The sequence below is a fragment of the Microtus ochrogaster genome, chromosome 16 (genome assembly GCF_000317375.1).
Source record: "Microtus ochrogaster isolate Prairie Vole_2 chromosome 16, MicOch1.0, whole genome shotgun sequence".
NCBI lineage: Eukaryota > Metazoa > Chordata > Mammalia > Rodentia > Cricetidae > Microtus > Microtus ochrogaster.
The window spans coordinates 27,561,608-27,582,017 of NC_022018.1; the positions used below are offsets into that span (position 1 = coordinate 27,561,608).

Consider the following 20,410-nt stretch of genomic DNA (forward strand, 5'->3'; position numbering starts at 1 on the left):
GGGGGTTTACTATCTTGTGGATGCTGTGGGGTGGGTGGTGGTTTACTATCTTGTGGATGCTGTGGGGTGGGTGGTGGTTTACTATCTTGTGGATGCTGTGGGGTGGGTGGTGGTTTACTATCTTGTGGATGTTGTGGGGTAGGTGGTGGTTTACTATCTTGTGGATGTTGTGGGGTAGGTGGTGGTTTACTATCTTGTGGATGCTGTGGGGTAGATGGCGGTGGGACTTTGTTTACTAGAAATGGTATTGATCTTCAATAAGTTGGATCATATAGGAAGAAAAAGGTTCAAGACCAATTCTCAGGTTATCTTTGGATGGTAGTAGATAAAGTTAAGCTGGATGTGTGTTTGTGTGTGTGTGTGTGTGTGTGTGTGTGAGAGAGAGAGAGAGAGAGAGAGAGAGAGAGAGAGAGAGAGAGAGAGAGAGCGCTACTCTTTGGGGATTAGATGTCTTGCTTTTGAACAAACTTTTTTTTTTTGTTAAAAATTAACTTATTTTGAACTATGTGTATATGTGAGTGTCTCTGTGCAGCTGAGTGCACATGATTTTAGGAGCCCAGAAGAGGGCAATGGATCCCCTGGAGCTGGAGTTGCAGGTGATTGGGTTGTGAGCCACTTGACTTGGGTGCTGGGAACTGAGCTTGGGTTTCTCACTATAGCAGTACATGGTCCAAACCACTGTGCTGCTTCTTCAACCCCCCTATATTGATTTTTTTTTCCCCATAAGTTTGCCTGTTTGCTTTCTTTTCTCTTCCCGTCCCTTGCTTTTGACAAGGTCTTATGTACCCAGACTGATGACCTTGCCTCTGATCTTTCTGCTTTGACTTTCTCAGTGCTAAGATTATAGACATTTTTCACTACTGCCCCACTAACACCATGCTGGGGATTGAACCCAGGGCTTCCTGCATGTCCGGCAAACACTCTACCAACTGAGCCACATCCCTAGCCCTGCACTTAGTTTTTGACCTTTCTTACGGTGGGCAGACTGAGGTTATGGGACAGGAAGAAAGCTAAACTGATGAGAACTGAGATCACTCAAAGCAGTGGTATGGGCTCATATAGACACAAGATCAGTTTAGTCCCTGCAAGACAATGGTTCCCCGTTGGGGCAGGTTTTCTCCCCGGAGACATCTGGCAATGTCTGGAAGTACTCTTTTGGCCCTGATGGAAGGAGATGCCACCAACATCTAGTGAGACCAAACCAGACCCTGCGCCTCCTCCAATGCACGGGACATCTTCACAATTAAATATTATCAGGTTCAACCTCCCTGAAGTGCTGAAGTTGAGGGCTCCTGCTGGGGAGCAAGGCATTGAAGAAGCTCCTATGTGTCTGTGAGAGCTGAGTTCAATCAAGTATTTGACTCTGATCTCTGTTGTATTGTGTGGTTATAACATCAGTGGTACCCAAGGGCTTTGATGCTGTGTCCCAAGGGTATTTCAAGGTCTTTGTACCCAGATGGCTGCCCTTCCTTTGGAGCAATCTCTTTCCCTCTCCTTCTCCATCTTTCTTCCCCTCCCTCTCTCCCATCTCTTTTTCCCTTCTCCCTGTCCTTTTCCTTCTCTCTGCCCCTCACTTTTCTTCTTCTCTTCTATCTCCTGTATCCTTTGCTCCCCACCCCAACCTCCGGTATGATTTTTTTCTGATATGGAAGAATGATCGGTGGCTTTTATTTCATCCCTTTGTTATGCATAATTGATGGCTTGCTTAAGAGGGGTCATCCAATTGGCTGAGGCTTAAGAGTTGCTTTTCTGTGACATTTGTCGGGGTTGAATCCATTGCCTTGACCTCAGCTGACATCATGACCCCTTATTGTCTCGGAAGAAAGAGAGAGGGCATCCTTTTGGATCTTTGTGTCTGTTCTGTCCTGTGCCTGGAACTACTTGCCTCCTTTCTCCTCTTTTCCCACTGGTCCCTGAGGTCAGAACTGATCTGTGCTCACAAACACGTCTGTTGGGACCTTGGTGTCGCTCACATCTCAATTATGTGTGTGTGTTTAATGTAACTTAATTGATTAATTAATGATGCAAGGACTTTGAGAATATTAAGCAAATGCTCTACTACTGAGCTGTGCCCTGGCCCTGTATAATTATAAAACATAATTCATGTATTGTAAACATCTGTCTAAGTTCAGTGATTTTTTTTTTTTTTTTTTACTATATTCACAAGATTCTTCAAGTAGTGTTACTATCAAGGCCTTGGATGTTTTTTTTTTATCTCTCTAAAGTTATTCTTCATTCTCATCTACTATCAATCTACTTTTTTAAAAATATAAAACAAATCACATTTTAAAATTTTATTTGTATGTGTGTATTTGTATGAGTGTATGCAAGTGCACACACATGTATATGTGCAGAGATCAGAGGACAACATACAGAAGTCAGTTCTCCCTACGTGGCTGGCAGGTTTGGTAGCAGGCCGCTTTGTCCACTGGAGCATTTTGCTTCCTCTCCCCAGCCTGGTGGTTGCACTTTACAATAGCTGCTTTGTGACCCCATTTCCAGAGCTCTGGCGTTCCAATGTTAGCGCTCTAAGAGCTCCTGGGTTCACTTGGGACAGTCCCTGCTGCTGCTGTCCCCGGGGAGACAAGGCACAGTTGATTCATCAGATCCCCTCTCTTACTTGGAAGAAAAGTATGGCAGTTGTCAAAGTCTCAGAGACACCATCAAATTTGTATCCGGCAGACTCTGTGCTATTAGCCAAGACAGAGATGCCTTTAAAATGACAAGATGAAAATGAAAAATGGAGAAAAACTTAGAAAAAGGGAGACCATTAATTTGATGGAAAGATGAGAAATCTTTTCAAACAACAGCGAGCTATGTTAGCTTGAGGATTTCTTCAGTGCTGTCTTATAAAGAACTTAAAAAAATTTACTATGTAATCAATATGACCTGGGAATCTTTAGTTTGGAGAACAAAGTCAGGAAATAGCAGGTTCATGGGGCAAGAGGTTTTATTGATTTCTGTGGGGGAGGAGTAATTATTGCTTCATAACCAGAGGCCGCGGTTTTTCTACAGGGACTGGGGGAATCTGTGTTTATTGTATGGTTTTCCTTAGTGAGTTAATACTATAAATGCTGCAACTGTGCCGGGGTGATCTTTATCTTTGTTGTAGTTGAATTTAAAGGGCATTGCAAAATATGAAATAGCAGTCCAGGACCCTAATGTTTCTGAGAGGCTCCATGGTGATGTGGAGCTTGTATGTGCACATGAGGGGTGTGTGTGTGTGTGTGCGCGCGCGTGTGCGCGCGCGCGTGCGTGCGTGTGAGTGTGTGTGTGCGTGCGTGTGTGGTGTGTGTGTGCGTGTTGTGTGTGTGTTGTGTGTGGTGTGAGTGTGTGTGCGTGTGTGTGTGAGTGTGTGTGCGTGTGTGTGTGAGTGTGTGTGTTGTGTGTGTGAGTGTGTGTATGTGTGTGTGTTGTGTGCGTGTGTGTGTCTCTGTGTGTGTGTGTGTGTGTGTGTGTGTGTGTGTGTGTGTGTGAGTGGACTAGAGGACAAGCTTGGCCGTCTTGCCTCAGGCCTATCCACTGTGTTGTTTTTTATTAGACAGGGTCTCTAGTTGGCCTTGTCCTCTTTGATTAGGCTAGGCTGGTCCAGGGAGCCCAGGGGAACTGCTTTCCCCAATATTGGGATGACAACCCCATGCTGCCAGGCCTGGGTTCTGGAGATCTGGTTTATTTGTTGAGCTTGCAAAGCAAGAACTTTACTGATAGCTATCACTTCAGCCCAACTAAGGTACCAGGAATAAAAGTGAAGAAGGGGCGTTGCAGTGGACTAGAAGATCTGAGCTCTTAGGAGAATCCACCACTAACTTGGCCCTGAGTCCCTTCAGCCCTTTCCAGCAGTCTATATTTGAAGTGAGGGTTTCTGTATTGTAATCTCAGGGAGCTATCTGGTCCCTTCCTGCATTTGTGATTCCAGCTAAAGGAGGAAAGTGTGACTGCTTACTTTTCTCTTTTATGAATGCAGTATGGAGTTTGTTTTAGGATTAGGATCCATGCATGTCGACTTCGGAATCTATGAAAAGCATAGGAAAAAAATGCCTGTGTCTCTGTTGGACGATGGTTTTATTTCCGTTGCTGTGAAGAGATCTCCTAGCAGAAGCCACGTGGAGAAGAGAGGGTTGATTTGGTTCACAATTCCAGGGTGCAATCTGTTGCGGATGGCGAAGTCAACGCAGGGACTGAAAACGTCACACCCAGTCGAGAGCAGTGAGAGAATTAACGCTTCTTCGCCTGCTCCCAATACCTGTACACAGTCCAGGGTCCATCAAGTGAGACGAAGCCACTCACATTCAGCGTGGCTTTTCCTACCTCAGTTAGCACCAGGATTAGTCGCCACAGACATGTCTGCAGACCAACCTGATCTAGACAATTCCTCAATCGACTCTCACCTTAGGTGATTTGAGATGGGGCATGTTAACAATTAAAAACTAACAACCATGCATGCCTAGGATAGAATATGCTTGAGACTGCCTGGGTAGAGTGTCCTTTGATCAATAATTAGGGAGTTTAGTTCCCCTTTTCAGTCTAGAGAACTAAGAGTTTCTAGTTCTGCAGTGAGTGATCGGGAACCAATGACAGCTTGGAGTACATGGGCTTTTGCCTACCGTTTCGTGGGAGGAGAAAAAGGAGGTCCCTCCTCAGGCTGAAGTTACAGGGTTCAAGGTCTTTTCATTATCTAAAGTTGTCTCTGCATCAATAAGAGAGCAACTCGATTGATTCATTGTTTGATGCAAGGTATTTATGGGGTGCTAGCGACTGAACCCAGGGCTTTGTGCTAAGCAAACACTATACCAACCGAGCTGCATTCCTGAATCCAGATTTTATTATTTTAGATGCCAGTTTTATGGGGCCCAAAGACTGTGTTTTCCTGCTGCACTCTTTTAGCTTGAGCTTTGAATGGATGTAGGACTTCATAAATATGTTAAATGTTAGGAGGGAAAATCAGCAGGGCAGCATTCCCAGTTCATGTCATTCTGATGTGGTTCCCATCAGCAGTCAGAGGACTCCATTAACAAGGACATGCTCAAAGACAACTGGGTTCAGTGGCCAATTGGCCGTTGACAGTGCAGTTAGCGCTCCTGCCCTGGGGCTAACCAGCGCTAATCTTTCATATTAAAAGTATTAAGAGACGTACTACATTAAAGCCTCACTAAGTGCAGCGAGGGATTAGAGCGCCTATTAGCAGAGCAAAATGGAAAGCGCTTTGGCTTAGTAAATCAATAAGGCTTGATTTATTCATAAGTGTGCACTACGCTCGCAAAGGGCAGCTGCCAAATAATTATTGTTTATGGTGATAATGTACGGAAATCATTTAATCCAATGACTGTTTTCATTGTTATGTATTCAGACGTAGCAACATTACCTCTTAATGTCAGGGGCCCAGGAGCGTTGGTGCGCTGATGCTCTGAATGGTTCCCATTGACTTCTTTGAAGGATGCTCCTGTGTGAGATTGCAGGTGAATATTTGTGGAGATGCAGGACAATAAAAGCCCTCGGCTTCTAAACAGGAAAGTATTTATGTGTGCTTTCGGCGGCTGCAATAATCGTGTTGGAATTACAGGGCCTTAGGAGTCCTGTCACTAATTTTTATTTTCGCCGTTATTAAAACTTCTGTAATTTGAATTGCAAACACCTGCAGGTGCTCCAGAATGACTGTATATACCATTTCAAAGTGGGATCACCCTTACCAGAGTTAGTATATATATATATATATATATCTTATTTGAATAAAGGAATGTTTATTCATGAAGTGTGAGGAGAAAGTGCGAATTGGCCTTATGTTTTGGGGGTAGATCTGCCAAGTTCTCTGGCGCGGTGAGCACTCTATTTGGTTGTAAAGGAAGAGTTGCTGCTGGGCGGGACACAGCCCTAAAATGTCCTAACACAGAACTCGCTTGTCCACAACCATTAGTTAACCATGACTGTGGGAAAGAGAATTTGATGTTTTATAAGACTATTCACTTTTAGTTTATTCTTTTTCTATTTGTGTGTGTGTGTGTGTGTGTGCGTGCGCTCATGCGTGCCTATGTGTATTTGTATATGTGGTGTGCACACATGTGAACGGATGTGTGTGCGTGTTTGTGCCTGGGCAGGTGAAGAAGACCTGAAGGTGATACTGGGAATCATCCTCTATTTCTTTTGTCTACCTTATCCAATGACGTAGGCTCCCTCACTCAGACCCAGAACTTTCTAATATGGCTACCCTCCGGGGATTCTCTGCATTCTGAGGATGGAGTGAACAGGCCAGGCTGCCGTGGCTACCTGATATTTACATAGATTCTGGAGATCCGAGCTCTAGGAAGCATTTAACCACCGATCCATCTCCCATGCAAGAGAATATTCATTTAAAAATTTCAAGATTTAAAAGGACATTTTAGTAATGTTAGTGGTACTTAAACACATTTATTCCTTTGAAAAATCTTGTTTATTAACAAAAATTACTGTTGATTGTAACCTTAAGCCCACAATCCTCTTGCATCAGCCTCCTGAATGATAGAATTACAGACTTTTCCTACCGTGCCCGGCTAGGTTAGTCTCTTCTTTGATTGAACATTTGGAGTTGAGGGAAGCAGGGAGACTTATTAACTATTAAATAATTTGATGTACAGAGTATGAAGCAATATTGGTACAAGAAAAGATAGAATATATTTGATAAATATGACAGTAAATAAATAAATCATAGTTGTTATTTTTTTTTTTTTAAAAATCCTTTGGTCAAAAGTCACTTTTCTTATTTTTCAAAGTAGAGTCTTGGGCTCTAGCCTTGGCTTGCCTGGACCTCACTATGTAGATCACATTGGCCTTGAACTTGTGGTGATCTTCCGGCCTCAGGTGTGTGCCGACATGCCTGGCTCCAAAGCCAGCTTTTCAAAATGGAGCGTGAGAGAAGGACATGCTGGCAGGAAGCAAGGTAATTCTTCTATGTGTGCACCCAGTAAATCTTTTAAAATAACTCACATGGGTGTAAAGCCTTTTTGAGCAGGTGCAGAGCCTGTGTAGACATGCACCATAGCTGTGTAGACACGTGCCACAGTGTAGATTAGACTGGAGTTGGCTTGTGAACAATCATGAGCATATATGTATGTGAGTCTGTGTGTGTGTGTTTATATGTTTTGATTTAAACAATGAATCATTTTCAAATAACATCATTAAAAGCTTAAATCTTTGGGCTCTGACAAAAATAGGCATATAGACACAGTTGAATCTACATTCTACAGGGCAGCAAGCACCTACAGCAGCCACCTCTTTAGATGATCATTTGTTCCCTGGATCTTTTTATTCTGGCGTGTCTTATATGTTTATTCTTTGTGCCTGAGCATCAGACATGGAGACAAGAGGTTGCAGATGTCTTTGTACAATCTCTATGCATGTGACCGCAGGCCTGTCAATCCATGAGGAGCAAACTGTTAGATCAGCAATCTCAAGCTTTCTCCAGGTTCAGAAATGTCCTGCTTAACCTGGCATGGTGGCACACACCTATAATCCCAACACTTGGGAAGGTGGTGGAGGCAGGAAGATCAGGTGTTCAGAGCCAGCCTTGGTTACATGGCCAATCTGAGGTCAACCTGGGCTACATGAGACCTTGTCTTAAAATAAAAATAAAAGTCTCAGCTATAAGACTTCAAAGAAGTGTGGCTAATGAGATCTATGAAAGGGCTCCAACACAAACCAAAGCCAGAGTTGTGCTTTAGCTTTTGGGAGGGAAAACAATGGAGACCAGAGGAGTGGAGGCAGTTTTGATGGTTCCTATGTAAAGCAGAAACGTTTATGAGTAAGTAATGAATACATTCTGTTCCCTGTGGATTTCAAATCTGCAGATTCAACACAGATCAAAAATATTAAAACATAGTCTGAGCGGGTACAGACTTTTGTATTCTCTAAACAGTACACAATAGCATCTATTTACATTGTCTCTGTATTGCATTAGGGGTTAAGGTAATCTAGAGATGCCTACAAAGCACATGTCTAGCTCTGTATGAAACTTCACATAAGAATGGAACATCCATGAATTCAGAGTCCCAGATTCCATCCCCTTTGTGTACCATGGGACAGCTGTACTTTTTCTATACAGTTCATCATGTCTAAATCTAATGATTCTCTCAACTCAGCCTTCTGGGTGCTGGGATTATAGGCATGGGTCTCTATGCCCAGCTAATCTTTTCTCTTGTGAATACCTGTTTGGTGTTTGTATTGACTCTTGACAGTTACTGTGTACTAGTCTCCCTTTATCATTGTCTTGCACAGTGAAAAATCAATCTGGAATTTTATGTTTGTAGCATAGTGCTCCAATTAAAAACAAAAAAAAATATATACACACTATATATATATATATATATATATATGTGTGTGTGTGTGTGTGTGTGCGCGCACTTGTGTGTGCTTGTATATGTGTATAGGCATATCCACATTTGTATGTCATATCCATATTTGTATGTCAGTGTGGAAGACATAAGTCAACCTTAAGTGTCATTTTTCAGCCAAGAGCCACCTTGGTTTTTGAGAGAGGGTCTCTCATTCACCTGAGGCTGGTTGATTTTGTCTAGGCTGGCTGGTCAGTGGCGTGCCTGTCCTGGCGCCCTAGTGTTGGGATGATATATATTTAATGTGGGTTTGGAGGCAATGAACTCAGGCCAGTGCATGTACAATAGATTTTCGGTTGAGCTTAGCTATTGCTTCAGCTTTCTGAAGCAGACTATTTCTTACTGTGTGCCTATCTTTTGTAGTTCCAAATGTTTAACCCTATCCTTAGAAAAGCCATGTAAGTTGGCTGGTGGCATTTTCATTTCACATTTGAAGAGAATGTGGCGGATCCTAAATCAGGTGACGTGTATAGATTTAAGCCAAGGGTGACTATTCCCAGTCTTGAAATCGATGATTGTGAAAAGGTCCGAGCATGGTGGTGTCAGCCATCGTTTGGTTTCTGGTAGAATTCAGTGAGAAGCTTTTGTATGAGAATGGGCGAGCTTGGAATATTGCTAACACTCGCGGAGACAAGCCATCGGTCTCTTCTTGTGATCTTTGAGAGCAGAGTGGGAAGCTGCTTGCCCGGAGTGTTTCTCATCTTGTCTTTTCTGGCGGCAAATAAACGGAAGAGCTGTGGTCTGGAACTTCTTTGGCGAACAGTAATCATGAAATTATGTAAAGTTATGTAAATTGGATCAGATGCTATTTGGGTTTTCCCTTGTTGCGTGAAAACTGTTAAGCGCAAAGCCAGGAGCAGATTTTCTTTTCTCGCGAGTCATAAGTGCACTTATTTTCTCCAGCTTCTCCACTGAGCGACATATGTAATATAAAGCGAGCCTGCTTGTGGCTGTGTGTGGACTAGTAGCGTGAGTTCATCCGGTGTGTTTCTTTGGCCTTTGGACACTCCTTTCTCCAGTTACTTCCTCTTTTATCTCCTTCATTGCCAGAGCCCTGGTCTCATTTGGCCAATGCCTCCTGTTGCCCCTCCTCTTCCCTCATCCAGAGATTCTGTCCCTATCCTGCTCAGACGACACGGCCTAATGTGCACAGGGGGCTCAGCTCCCCTCTGGCCCACTTCCTGTTCCGGGTGGACCTTCTAATGCCCCACATGTGCCTGAGGTTCATTCTTTGGGGAAGTCTCCTGGCACCTGCAACAGACAAATCCTCTGAACCCAGCTTGTTTGCTGAAACATTTGATGGTTTTGCCCTGACTCCCCTACATCATCCTCTTTTGTTTCCACTCTGAGCCCCTAGTCTCCAGCACTGCCCACTGCTCTCTGTCGTGTTGCTGGTCTTTCGGTTAATCCGTTGGACTGGTGAGCTGCTGCCAGTGGGGTTTGGCGTTTCGGCCTTAAAAGCATACACCTCCTATTGTTTTTATTAAAGCTCCCTTGTAAATTGATATTCTGGGCCATGTCTCCATGGCCACAGCCTATTCTATGGTGATTCCTCCACTTCAGGGCTGTGCCTCTATTCTATGGTCAGATCTCCAGTCACAACAGCGCCTTCATTCCAGACTGTCTGCAGCTCTGTCCCGTCCCTCCGTTCTGCACACCTTCCAGAAGAGAGTTTGCCTTCTCATCTTAGCTGTAAGGGAAGGCTCAGTTTGCACATATCTTCTGAGCCTGGCATTATCTTAAGGCTCACTGAATATAACTTCCTATTCAAAGACTTGAGCACCAAGATGATGTGATTCAGAGATGGATTTAATATTAATTGGAATTCTCCATAGGGAAAGGAGTGATAGGATGCAAATATATATGCACATATGTACAAATGCACACACATGCATATATACACACACAGTCCATCCATCTCTACCTACATATATTCATGTATGCATACACACACGCACACATATATGTATATACACATACACACACACATATATATTGGATTGGCTTCTGCTATTATGGTGAGTCTGAGATCAGATAGAAAGGACTGGAACATAAGACTCAGGCAAGGAGACTTTTAAAATTACAGTGTGAGCCCAAGAAGCTGTCTCCTGTACAAGCAAGCAGAGATGTTCTTGCTGGTGAAGCCCTAAGGCCTTTGCTGGGAAATTCCTTCTTGCTAAGATAAATTGTGCCCTTTGTTCCGCTCATGCCTTCAACTGATTCGGTGAGGCTCGCCCATGTGAGGGAGGCAGTGGGCTTTATTCAGAGCGCTGAGTCCTGGGACTGTGAATTGTGATGTTAATATCATCAGAGTGAAGGAAGAAAATCAGTGGCCAAATTATTTCTCCAAGAGCTCATAACTATGATGGTATTTGTTCATGGAAAGTATCACTTTGCAGTAGCACTGACTTAGAGAAATACACCTTCCTTGTTTTTGCTCCTATTTATGATCGCAGCTATCCTTCCTAGTCAGTAGCATTGGCAAGAGTTGTATATATTAGCTGGTGAATATTTCATCATATTGAACAAAACTGGATTTTCTGCTTATATCATACTAATTCATGTTACTGTCACATGTCTCGATGTCACTCCAGAAAGGATGTGGGTGGAAGACAATTTTGATTTTTTTTTCATGTTGGCAGTGGATAGACATGAATTCATTGATAGAATTGCAAAGCTTTATTTTTTTATGAGCACATTTAATCAAAATAAGTTGTGAAAAAAATCTAGACGAATTATTTAACTTTGTTTACCTGTCTTAGATTTTGGATATCCATAGTAAAAATGAAAATTTACATATTTTAGTAGGTAGATGTAAATGGTAAGCTAATAGATATTCTGTGTAGTAGTGTTCAGAAGGAAAATGGACCGAAAGAATCTATTTTCTGGGATATAGCTCAGTTGGTAAAGTGCGTGGCAAGAATTCATGAGGATCTGGATTTGAATCACATAAAATTAGGCATAATGGCATATGTTTGTACTCCTAGCACTCAGGATGCAGAAGCAGGAGGACCAGAAATCCAAGGTCATCCATGGCTGCATAAGATCCCCTCCCTACATGCATCTATATAGATACTACTTTAAAGTTTAGTTTCTTTAGTTTGTAGCTTTTGATGAAAAATATTAAGATGATAAAGATTTCTGTGGATACAACATGTTGTGCCAAAGTCTTGATTTTTCTTAACTTGACAACAGTTTTGCTGAAATGAAGGCAAAACAAAGTCAATATATTTTTTAGAATAAAGATACAATTGCCTGTGGGTTAGATAATCCTTATTTTGTTTCTCATCTAAATGTTGTTGGCCTATTAGTACACTATCCAGACTCTGCTCATAATTACATTCAGTGATCTTTGGCATTTTGCCAACTTTGTGTGTCATAGGTACGATAGCTTGTGTTCGTTCTCTCTCTCTCTCTCTCTCTTTCTCTCTCTCTCTCTCTCTCTCTCTCTCTCTCTCTCTCCTCCCTCTCCCTCTCCCTCTCCCTCTCCCTCTCCTTTTCTCTTCCCCTCACTCTCTCCCCTTCCTTTATAGCCGTGGTGTTATGTGTATGTGTGCTATGTGTAATGTGTATATGGGGATGCATGTCCCTCCCCCTGCCGTTCCCCCACTCAGTTGCTAGTAGGAAAACTGGAGCTGACACAGAGAGACATTGCAGCAATGGATAGTAAGTCTCGTGACTACCAGCAGCTGCTTCGGGGTCCCTTTAGTGCTGGGATCATGTACATGCTAAGCATGTGCTCTATCACAGGGTGATGCCCTCCTGTTGATTCTCAGACAACATTGCTGTTGCCATGGAAATGGAAGCAGAAACATTTTTTTCTACCAGTCTGTGGGTAGCTGTCTATTGAGGGCTTGCGCTTTCTGTTCTTGTTGAGACCATGTGATACAGTGATTATTAAGCTTACTAAGATTACTAATTATTAATTGAAACCCAAATGTAATACAATCAACTTTAAGCCAATCCCACCCCTTCTTTACAATGGCTAATCCCCTGGGATAGCATTCTCATATACTTTTAAATTTTAATTCAATTTAATTTTAATTTATTAAGCTCTATTTTCAGTGTCAGCATGCGGAATAAGGAGTAGGATTATGGCGTTTTTACAGTACTTTGTTCATGGTGATGGGTGTAATTAATGATGTGTAAACTTCATATTCATTTTCATAGTCGCGGAAGCTGAATTCTCACCACCAGTGAGTAAGGGTTCCTCTTTCCCTCACATGGTCTCCGGCTTTCATTCGTTTGCTAGAGGCCAAGACTGGGATGAGATGAAGCAGTTTGAATGTGCATTCCTCTGATGCCTAACCATCTAGTTTAACATTGACGACCACTGTAAATACTTTACAGCTTTTAGGGTAATGTAGAGTGGAAAGATCTAGCGTCAGCATGATTTTCTTCTTCAGTGTCAAAGGCCTTTACCTCAGTCTTTCCTTAAAATGCTGTGACAGGGACATGTGACCCGCAAGAGCCTACATTCTGGCAGGGTCCACCTATACAGCTGTAAAGGTACCCCTGTCCTTAGCACCCTCATCCTCCCAACCCCCGCTTCTTGTGCTGTCCTATTAGCTCAAAATTCTTCTTTCAGCTCTAGCCACTGTCCAGAGTACTGACAAAAAAGTTGTTCTTTTCCTGTTACCTGAGAATTTGGGTTATAGAACCTTCAAAAACAGTTAGTTTTGCTTTCTGTTAAAGTTGTTTATAGATACAAGTCCTCATTCATTTGATTGTACGGATAATGACTTTTGCACATTTAGTAATCAGAAGTACCTCCGTCTGGATTCCCATTAACACTTGAATGTATGAATTTGGATGAGGTGTCTCATTTCTAAACTGTCCGACCCTCAATCTCTCGGGTATAGATTGCGGCTGAAGATTGGGGCCTGTTGATCATTTTGTATATTAAATCTGATTTGCATAGATTCCCCAGGGTGGTGCTAAGACTGTAGGAGACAATAAGAAATTTGTATTTTCCCATTCATCATCCTTTTGCTTGAGGTGGTGTTTTATTCACTTTTTAATTTCTTAGAAAACCCTGCAGAGTAAATGCCCAAGAGTTTTTATGCAGATAAGGGATAAAGTGTGTGAGCAAAACCAACAAAAAATGCAATGCTACCTAATACTGGTGTTTATGTGTAGTGTATTGGAGAGCTCTGTTGTGTGTGGACATGCATTGTGTGAGGATGTACATGTGTACAGAGGAGACCAGAAGACTCATTCCTCAGGAGCTGTCAACCTTATTTTTAGACAGGGTCTCTTTATGGACTGGAGCTTGCCCATTAGACCAGTAGCCAAGGAAATCTATTTTGTGTCCCTCCCTCTGTTAGGGTTCCACCACTCCTGGGTATTTTATGTGGGTTCTGGGAATGCTTGCAAGGAACTGAGCCCCCCCCCCCCCGAGATCTCTCTGTAATCTTACTGTGCTCGTATATGTATATAATAGCAATTGTATTTGGTTCTAAGACCCGGTTCATATTGGCATTTGCATATGAGAAGCTGGGAGAACTAACAGGTCATGCTTGTATCAGAAATAAATGACAACCGTCAGCCTGATTGAGAAGGTGAGGTAAGCTGGGATAACTGGATGCTACGTGCAAGTACAATAAATGCTTCTTGCCATAGGAACAGATAGCCCACCTATAGATCTGGAAGCTGTGGGCTAATTACAGACCCGAGAGTCAGCCATGACATAGCGAAGCAGAAGAATTGAATTTTATAACTCAGTCTTCAGGAAAGTTCTCGGATTTCTAGCTACCAAGGAGGAAGAAGTAGGAAGCCTCAGCAATGCTGATCTCAGGAGTGGGAGGGTCTGGTGTAGAGAAAAAGAGGGGTCTTAGAAAATATCTCTCTTTGAAAGACAAATGCTTGGGAGTTCACATGCGTGATAGAACTTTTCTCAGGTACTAGGACAATCACAGTCTTTATTCTGACTCTTTAAATATGGTAAAACCCCAAGGCCAACATCATGAGTGTGCTGCTATTGACCTGGCACATGTGTGTTTAGTTAAACACTGTATACTTTGATATATACTGAACTGTGGTGATGATCACCTGGGAAGTTGTTTAGCAGGCAAGGGGCAAATGTAAGGGAGCTGTTATGGTTTTTAAGTGAGGCTTACCTGCAAGGGTAGCGTCAGGTGGATGTTGCCTACAGATGGAGAATCCATGGTCCATCCGTGTTTTAGTCCAAGGCTTTGGATTGACCAGAACAAACAAGACCCTCATCAGCATAACACTTGTATTCTAAGTTGCCATTGCATAGTGGTGAGCAAATTCATGACAGAAACAATGTAAACAAGATTATTATTAAAGATTATTTTAGCTCACAGTAACAGATGGTTCATGCCACTCAGAGTAGTTGGGTAGCACACCATGTGAGAGGATCGTGTGATGGTGGAAATCTACGGCAGCCAGGAAGCATAGTGCAAGACAGAAGGGATTAAGGATAATATGGCCCCGAGAATCTATCCTCAGTGACTTACTTTCTCTAGGGAGGCCCCACTTCCTGAAGTGTGTTTTCACAGGATCCTCAACCAGCTGGACCAAGTGTATTCAAAACATGACCATGTCCTGCGGAGCACATGTTCTATTTAAACTGTTGCAGGCCCCCTTGGAAGAATCTTGAGCCAGAAGAGTGTTCTAGGCTAGGAGACCTGGGGGGGGGGGGAATCAAGGCATCTCCTAGCCTCCCTGAGTAGGTAGAAGTGGATGGGGAGGGTAGGCGTGAACGTTGAGTCTGGGAGGGTAGGCATGAAGTACCCGTGACTACCTGAACGAAACATGCTTGGGAGAACAGGTGTGTCTTGGCTCTGATGGCTTATTTCAGCTTAGGACCCACTTGTGAAAGAGAGCCTTCTTGTCTCTTTGAGAAATTAGTGGACATAGGGTTTCCTAGAACTTGGGTGATGGTAGCTTTTGTCCTGAAGATACAGTCCCTAAGCATTAAGTGTTCTAGCTAGGTGATGGGTGAAGATTGGTGAAGACAGCTAAAGGACTCTGGAGGGTAAAAGGATCCCAGCACCATGATGCTATGCTGGTATGTGCTTTAGTCTCCTTCAAGTGCAAAGCAGTAGCTCCAAGAGCCAGAACCAAGGCAGTTTTGGGATTGAACGCTGAGGGCTGCTGGATTAAAATAGCTAGTCGAGGGACTGAGGGACAGTTCCAAACGTTTGGAAATTGAGCTGGTGCAGTTTTCAGTGACTTAGATGGTTTTTGTTTTCATGTATATGATCTCTGGGGCTAAGAAAGGGGCCTGGGATTCTCTTTGCTGTGATTTCATTTGTAGGATATTAAAATTGCACTTGAGATTTCAGAATCATGGCAGAATGGGGACCAGAGAGGAGACAGGTGGTCCCCATAGGTGATGTTGCCCAGTCTCATCCTTACCCTGATGAGAAAAGTCTGCTATTCCTACACTTCTGAACTTACAGGCTTCGAGGAGCTTGGTGTGTTCTTGCATGCCTGTAATTCAAGAGGTGTGGCAGGATTGTGAGTTCAAGGCCATTTTCGGTCACATAGTGAGCTCATCTTTTAAAGAGAAAGAGATAAAGCTAAATGTTAGTAAACCGTGTCTGTTGTCCTGTGTTATTGCTACTCTGAGTGTACAATGAAGGCTATAGCATTGATTAACTTGTGATCTAATTGCTGTAGGAGGTGATTGTCTCCTTAGACAATTAAGAATGATAATCAAGTGCTGCCTTTGCAGGCTTCAGCTATCATGCCTGGCTTAAATATGGTATCGAGGACGGGGCCCAGAACTTCACGCATTCTAGGCAAGTACTCCAGCAGCTGAGCATTACCCCAGCCTCGATCAAATTATTTCTTACAGTATTTTCTCAAGGACGTAACACTGAGGGATCGAAGCGAACGTTATACGGCCTACAGTATAGGTGTACAGTTAAGTGTTAGATAGAAAATTGGGTTAGAAGTCAAAATTTAGACTTTAGTTTTGAAACAAGGAAGAAGAACAGAATCTGGATATGAAGACTGCAGGATTACTATTTCAGAGCCTTTTCCCTTGCCTGCAACATGCTAGGACCCGAGTGTCATGCTAAGTCCTTGGAAATCTTAAGTGTTTTTTCATTTTGGGATAATCTCGGTGTTGGAAGAATCAGAATCGCATTCCTATGTGTATTCCTGTGCAGAAGCAGATGAAGGGTTGGTGGCTAATCTTGGTTGTTGCTGTGACATTTCTGGGAAGAAGGAGCCCCGGAACTGCCTCCCTTACACTGGCCTATGAGCATTTCTATGTGGCATTTTCTTGGCTGTTAATTGTTATAGGCACGCCCAGCCCACTGTGGGTGGTACCCTCCCTAGGCAGGAGTGCCTGGGCTCAGATTCCTCCATGTTCTCTGCTTCAGTTCCTGCACCTGGATTCTGGTCTTGAGTTCTGACCTTGGTTTCTAGCACCTGGATTCTTGACTTCTGATCTTGGTTTCTAAAGCCTTTCTTCCCCTAAATTGCTCTTGGCCAGGATTTTTATCAGAGTAACAGAGACAGAAGCTAGGACAAAGGGTGAGTTCCATTTAAGTCAAAGCTGATACTATCAGATTGCTTGAATTTTCTGAGGGCCAGGGGAGAGGGAAAGCAGATGACTTACTGCAGGGCATTTGACTCTGAATACATCCTGACCCCGAGGGGGAAGTCACCTGGCCTCTTGGGCAAGAAGTAGGGTTCTTAGCAATTTCTGTTCTCTCAGGGTCTCCTGGAACCTTCTTCATCAAGCCCTTAACTTATTTTGTAGGTTTCTTTTTTTCTATTGATTTCCAAAGACTACATCACAACCTTCTTTGACCATAGTTACCCAACCATAGCTCACAAAATGTTAATTCTGAGAACTGGGATATTTGTTCATGCCAGAGCTCTTGCCTAGCAGGGGTGAAGGAAGTTCAGCCCCACCCCCACCCCATTACTGCCAGAACAATTTGACTATAAATTATAGATAAATGGGAATTTCTGTGATCCTTCTTCTTGGGTAGCCTACCTGTGTGCACAGCTCTAAACCATACCATGTACAAAAACCTAGTTGAACATTAGGAAGACAAGACGACAAGCCAAGTGCCTTCTTTCTCTGAAGCAGCTCACTGTATACCCAAACAAGACGAGGAATTCAACCAAGAAGGCATGAAAGGTTTCTTGACTAGTTTATACCAATGAAAACCGACTGTAGCTTCCTTCAAAAGTGTATGAATAATTGTGTCTGGCACGTGATCTTTGGATTGGCGGATGAGAGTAGCAATAAAGACGAACAGTTTCTTGCCTCATTCTAAACTTGAACTCTCAGAGACTCTTACGTACCGACCCACTCAGATACTCAGCTTCCGCAGGACCTGTCAGTGTAGACATTGCCATCAGTGTTGCTGGAGTTTCTGCTCTCTCCACTCTAGTGTGCCGCTGAGTCAGAATATCAGCTTAGCCCAGCTATGTGACTGTTGGTGCTTTTGCGTCCTTTTTTATTCTTCTGATGGATTTTGACATATACTTCTATTTCCTCCTTGCTCCCCTTCACAGAGATATTAATGGAATTTTTAGAAGATGGTATAATGGTTTAATAAAATTAATGGCTTAGTGAAATTGTTTTTTTTTTAATTTATTCCCATAATGGCTTAAGTTTTGGTTCATTTAAGCAGTTATTTTATGTTTGGTAAAACAAAAGCAACAAAAATATTAGTGATTATATTTTCAAAAATGAAACTGAATAAATGAAGGTTTCTTGGTAACTACAAGAGTTGTTCCTATATGACTCAGTGTTGTGGTTTCTCAGTCTCATTCACTTCTCAATGGTTTCCCTTCCCCTGCAATCTGTGAGTTAAACTAACTCAGGCAAGCACATGCGTACATGCCTCACTTGCTGCAGTAGCTTATATGTAAACTAACTTGTGTAATACCTACCAGTTTGCTTGCCATACAAACATTGTGGTTCTCTGGATTGATATCCATTTTTTATTATTATTGAGGCTTGCATTTGAAGATCTTGGGGTACTCACTGCAAACACATAACAAATTATTTTAATGAGACAGTGAACTGTCTTCAATTCTCAACTCTCTCTTGGCATGTTCTGTTAAGTTGCATGCAACACAGTTTCTTACTGTGATTTATAGTTTTTCCTTTTTCATAATGAATGGCAGAATGGCTCTCTAATTCTGCTTTGAAAGCTTTTTTTTTATTATGGGAAATTTAAGCATATCCAGTCACGGGCAAAACCTCATATGTTCATTCTTCAACATTAACCAGGATCAGTTCAAAGCCAATCTTTTGTTTCATCAATACGCCACCCACTTTCCCTGGCTTTTACTGCTTAAGAGCAAATTCTAGGCATCGTATCAGTTCATCTGTACATATTTTAGCATGTGTCTCTAATAGATAATTCTGCACATGTGTGCCTAGAATCATTGAGAAGTCATGGCAATTTAAAGGGAGGCTTTTCATTTATTTTCTAGATGGTTTTTAGGAAGTGGAGCCAAACGTTGATTTAAAAAACACTCCCCTAGTGGAAGTTAAATGCCTCTTCCGAAATCTGTGGAATGAGTAAAACTTAAAATTAAATCAACACCTCTTCTCAGTGAACTGTACCAAAAATTAAAGCCAGAAGAAGGGTGTTTTTTTTTTCTAGATTTAAAAATGCTGATAGTTTGCATATTTCTTTCTCTGGTGGATCTGAAAAAAATGCTTAATTTTACTTAAATTTAAATGTAGTAGGTTTAGCCCTAGACATGGAATCACACATTGTAATCCCATCACTGGGGAGACTGAGGCATGAGGCTTGTGAGTTAATAATGGTCAACCTTGACTACAGACTTATATCTAAAATATAAAATGATAATAACGAAGCAGTAAATTAGTAAATAAATTCAGTAACTTTAGGTTCATAAGCAGTGTTGGCCTTGTGTCCCTGATGAACTGGTTACTTCCCCATTTTTGATTTGTGTATGTTCAAACAAAAAGCCACCTAATTTTTGGCATGCATGATTTGAGGTTAGTTAGGAGACTGAGGAATTTAAATCATTGTACTGAGTAAATTGATTGCCTGCTGTGATTTTTTTTCCTCATGTTTGTGACCAGGGCTTATTCTGGTTTGTAGATTGAAAAGGGAGCTAGTTCAAGAAGACATATAGTCTATCAGAGCAAGGAAGGTGTGACTGAAGGGGCATGGGGTAGCCAGCCCCATTGCCTCTGCAGTCAATAAACAGAGGCACATAATAAGGGAGACCTGGTTTTTAAACCTCAAGGCCCACCCCCGTTGACTGACTTACTCTACCTCCCCAAAGTTCCAGAACCTTCTAAAACGTCTCCACTAGCCAGGGACCATGCGATGAAACACAGGACCCTGTGGAGGATGTTGCACTTTCAAAACTGCAGCATGTGCTAAAAAGCCAAGGTTGCTTGTTCTAACTCCTTCCCTTAGAGAAATCCTGTGGAGTAGGAGACTAGGGGCTGTTTGGCCATCAGCATTACAGACGTGAGTTGATTCTGTATCACAGAAGTGTGGGCATCTCAGCTTGGTTGTAGAACATGGTCCTAATAGTGGTAATGTTGCTTCTCAGCTAGAGTGAACTTTTAAATCATCAGGCCTGTCTCCAGTGCAAGCATGCCTTTAGATTCTTTGCGCACTGGAGGATCCCTGTAATTCTGTCCCTAATACTTTTCTTGGTAATTGTCTCCCTTTCTATGTTGACAGTCTGGGCACACACCAATAAGCATGTTTGCACACCCTTAACTACACACACACACACACACACACACACACACACACACACACACACACACGATGTTCTCCACGGGGATCCTTCTGCTACCAAAAAGGATAGAGTAGAAGTGGGTGGTGGGTGGATTCAGCTGTCACCCCAAATCCATGCACATGGGGAATGTCGTCTGTTCTCCTATTCCCGTCTGGGAAAATACCGGGGTTTCACAAGCTAAAACAACTTTTCTACTCAGAAATTTGATAGTTATAAGATGAAGTATTAGATTTAGGGACATAATTGGGTTTGTGTCCTTCCTTCCTTCCTTCCTTCCTTCCTTCCTTCCTTCCTTCCTTCCTTCCTTCCTT

General features: G+C 42.5%; 1 protein-coding gene across 3 annotated transcripts in view; it reads left to right on the forward strand.

Annotated features, from left to right (window-relative positions):
* Window positions 1-20,410, forward strand: part of Sfmbt2 (Scm like with four mbt domains 2) — a 181,052-nt gene that overhangs the window by 34,804 nt on the left and 125,838 nt on the right. The window lies entirely within an intron of this gene.